We start from the raw sequence: 4483 nt of genomic DNA on the forward strand, positions 1-4483 counted from the left end.
GTTCCCGGAAACCGGTGAGTCTGGTGGCCGGCAGCCAGGGGACTACGTGCCTGCCTGGCTGCCCTCAGCCGCCTGTCCTCAGGGCCTGGACCTGCCCGGGCACAGCATGGCTGGGCTCCAGTGGGGGAGTGTGGCTGTTGCTTTGTGGGTGGGCCTCAGAGGGGCCCTTCACTGCCGCTCCCAGGGAGGGGGCCCAGCCCACCTGTTCCTTTTGCACTCCCCAGCTCTTCCTGTGCATCTGGTTGGAAGCACGGCTGGCATCCTGTTGGTTTCTGCCCTGTCCCCTTACTTTCCACCCTAATTGTCTCTCAAGTTCATCTCTCTCCTCTATGGAGACCACCCTCTTCTGCCTGCCCCCAACCCAGACCTGCATCCTCCCCTTCCAAGGGACCATCCATCACCTCCCAGCATGCCCCCTGCCTCCTGACCCTTCCACGTGACCCCAGCACAGATGGCAGACTTTTCTCTGTGAAGTCCCGGGCCCCTGCTAGTCTGCTCAGGTCCGCAGACCCCCTGCTGCCTGGGCCTGGAGTCCAGCCGCTTCTCCCATGGGGACCTTCCGCAGTGCCTAACAAACCCCAGATGCCCCCACCTCCACACCTCCATGCCCGCTCCTGCCCAGCTCTGCCTCTCCTTGCTGCCATGATGCTTCCCCGGCTCCTGCGAGCAGCCACTCTGCAGTCCCATCCAGCTGCCCGCTCCTCCCTGGCACCCGTCCTCGTGGCATCGGAGCTGCTCCCCACGCCCACCCGAGAGCTCTGAGAAGGCCAGCATGTGTTTGGCTGGTGGCCACCACACCCCTCGCCTTGCACAGGAACCGATGCGGCAGCAGTTTGAAACCCACCTCTACCTATTAAATGAAGATCTGCTCCACAGAGAGGAAAAAGCATTCTTCTCAAAGAAATTGGACGTCAGGAATGTTGTTTCTGGCCTCCTTGGCCACTTTTTTTTTTTTTTTAATTTAATGTGTATTTTCTAAGCTCTTTAAAAAGAAAGTTTTTCTTCCCTCCTTCCTTTCTTCCAAGAGACACAGAGAGAAAGAGCGAGAGTGAGAGCGAGAGTGAGACCAAGTCAGGCTCTGTTAACCAGGTATCATGCCGTGGTTCTGCCCCCGGCCAGCCGGGAGCTCGGCAGCATGTACACGTGCCCAGTGGGTACGAGTCAGAGCCAGAATGAAACTGATCTTCCATCTGGCTTCCAGCACTGCAGAGCGTCAAGCTACACAGCAGACGGTCAAGCCCCTTATAAATATATGTATGTATAACAAATAACATATTTATCCATAGAAAACGTAACGTAACTAGCATTTATGCTTTTTTTTTAAAGAGTGATTTTTTGCTATAGGGCATGTGCACTTGCCAGAGAGACAGAGAAACAGAAAGCGAGAAGTCACACCCCAGAAGGGATGGCCACTGCTGCAATTCCTTCTCTTCCGTTCTTCTCTGAGCATGCACACGTGCCCAGCATGGATTTCAAGCCATTGGGTCCAGGACTCGAACCACGGTTAGCCATGTAGGTCTCCAGTGACAGAACCATTATGCCATCTGCTGGTCCCACATTTATGCTTTTGAAAGTTTATGTGATGTATTGTTCTGTGGTTCGTTCTTTCCCACGGAATAATGTATCTACTTTATACAGAAATAGCATGATTTCTTAGCTGGCTGTAGTTCTCCTGTGATGAATCTCCGACAGCGCTTTGGGCGAGTTCTGCTCATGGACATTTGGAGTGTCTCATTTCTGAGTGTTGCAGGGTCCCAGTGGATCTGCTTGTGCTCGTGTGGAGATCCTCCCTCGGAAATACACCAGCAACTGGGATTTAAAAGCAATGTCCACGTTGCCCCCACATTGTCATCAGGCAGTGTCTGAAGGACGTGGCTCCCTCTGTCCTTGTGTCCCTGTCGGTCCTCACTCCTGGATGCCTTTTCCCACTTGGTCAGTGTGGCGGGAGAAAATGCTACTCATTATCGAACGTTTTAATTGTCTGGGAACCTTTGGAGATGTTTATTGGCCATTTGTATTTACTTCGTTTGTGAGCCGCCTGTTAGTGCCTCTCCGTTTGTCTATTAGCTCGTCTGTCCTTTTCTTCCTGCGTCCTGGAAATCCTCAGCGCTGTGAGACAGACTGTCTTTGCCCTGGATGTGTTCATTGTGGAGGGGATTCTGCTACGTCCTTGCTAGGAGGACGTAGGTTTTATAGGTTATACTTTCTGGGCAGGAAAAATCAGAGCGATATAGGGTTGCTGCATCAATCGAACCCCTTCTGAGATGACGTAGCATCGAGAGAGAGTCCACATTCTTTTTTATTTTAATCATGAGTGAGCAAGAGAGACCGTGCCCCCAGCAGAATCCCGACACCAGCCTCAGCCAGCTCTGGACCGGGGCACACACACCCAGTGTAGTCAGTGAGGGCCCTGGACGTGAACCCAGATCCTTCCCATGTGGGCCAGCCCTGTAAGCATTGCCTTCTACCCCAGCGACACCATCTGGCCCCAAGCACATTCTTCAGCTTGACATGAAAGTTCTCCGTAATTTATCTTCCTCTATGATCTCAATGCGATGCCCAGATTTGATGCCTGATTCTGGCACCTTCTATCTGTCTAACTTTGAGCAAGTTTACGGGGTTGCTGTGTCTAGGCTCTGTCATTTAAAAACCTTCCAGAATCATCTCTCTTGCAAGTTTCTAACTCTCTGACCTTGTGAAAGGTGCTTAACCTCTCCAGACCTTACTGACGTCATAAAGTTCGCACGACTTCATGGAGTTCGGTACGGATGGAGTGAAGGGTAGTCTCGCGTAAGCCGATGCGGCGTTATGCCACCTCCCGTCCACCTAGGTGACTCCCTCCCTCCAAATAAAACTGGTCTCTCCCTCCTTTGCATCATGCCCGTGCAATTATTACACACTTATCCCATCGTGCTATGATGGCGGGTTTCCCGTGCCTGTTTCTGAGCAGGGTGGACACCCTGGAAGGTGGGCTCTGAGTGGCTGGGCTCATCCCTGCCTGGTCAGAACCCCCTGAGTAATGGCTGTGGAGGGAGGGATAAGCCTGGTGCCAATTTTGAACAGAACTAGGGATTTCTCATCGTGACAACATTCTGGTGAGCTTCAGTGGGCTGAGGGGCCCTTAGAGGGAAGCGGACACGATCCTGAAAAATACCCTGATACACCCTAGGGAAAGCGCCTCTGAAGGGGGTGTCCGGAAGGCAGAAGGTACGTAAGAGGAGCTGCATCTCACTGCGTCTCAGAGCCGGCTCTGCTGGGAGAACCGCGAAGACAGATGAAGGCTGCCAGCCGTTTCCCCCAGGTCCCCAGTCTTGCTGTGATCAGAAAAGCAAGTACCGATCTGCCGGGGTCACTTTCATTTTCAGACGTGCAAAGTGCTGACTTGGGCAGAGACGCCGAAGTGGCCAGTGCAGAGAAGGCAGGGTAGGGGGACAGGGGCTCCCTCAGGAGGCCGCGAGCTGCACGGTGAGCTCAGCCCTGTGGCAGCACACAGTGACCACTCAAGGGAGATGCTAGTCTGGGAGCCCATTGATTTGCGTGGGTCAGTAGTGACCGTCCACCCGCTTGGTTAATGTGGCCATGAGTTTGAGACCATCTCTCTTAAAGCATCAGGAAACAGACTTCTGCCCCAGCGGCTCCCTGTGCAGAGGGAAGGCTGAGCGCGGTGGAGTGTGTACCGCACTCTCCCTCCCCATGCAGGTGGGGCTGGGCTGTGACCATGGACCGAACAGGCAGCAGGGCCTGCAAAGGCGGCCTCAGTGACTTGTGTCTGAGCAGCAGGAAGTTGGTCCTTTCCCAAGCCACCATGCCTGGCACAGCGCCATGGGCAGGCGAGTCTGATGGGAACGAGAGGTCGGCGAGCTGTCGCATGCCAGCCTTGGCCCTGGGCCAGACGCAGGGGAAGCTTTTACTGTTATTAGCTTTCGGCCTCATGATCCACTGTGAAGTGAGTCCTCTTCTGGGCCCCATTTATCAATCAAAAGTCGGCAGCAGGAGGGAGGTGTTGAACCACGTGCCAAGGTTACAGGCCATCTGACTCATGTTTATCCCCTTGGCCGCATGGCTCTGGTGCTTTGGGGACCAGTGGGGTTCTTCTGTGACTGTCAGAGCCTGCTCTTTCTGCTCACCCTCTACCCTGTGTGCAGATCAGCGCTGCGTCCTCCCCGGGGCGTTGGGGACCATCAGGCGCAGGCAGAGGGGCAGGTGCTCTGTCTCCTCCAGACGTCTGACCTCCGTCTGGATTGCTGGGTCCATTGCAGTAGCCTTGATGGTAGATCCCCTTCGACTCCAAAGCTGATACCAACTCCTGCCCCTCGGAGCCAGAACACCAGCCCTCCTCAGGCTGGCCGCTGGCTCCTAACCTCTGCCCACCCCCAAAGGAGCAGGGAAGGAAGAGCTGGAGCGCTCGCCCCGCCCCAGGCCACCGTGGGCTGCAGGGGGTGCTGCACCGCTGTGCTCTCCCCCAGCAGGGCTGAGGGACCAT

Source organism: Tupaia chinensis, unplaced genomic scaffold (assembly GCF_000334495.1).
Source record: "Tupaia chinensis unplaced genomic scaffold, TupChi_1.0 Scaffold144071_2, whole genome shotgun sequence".
Classification (NCBI taxonomy): Eukaryota; Metazoa; Chordata; class Mammalia; order Scandentia; family Tupaiidae; genus Tupaia; species Tupaia belangeri.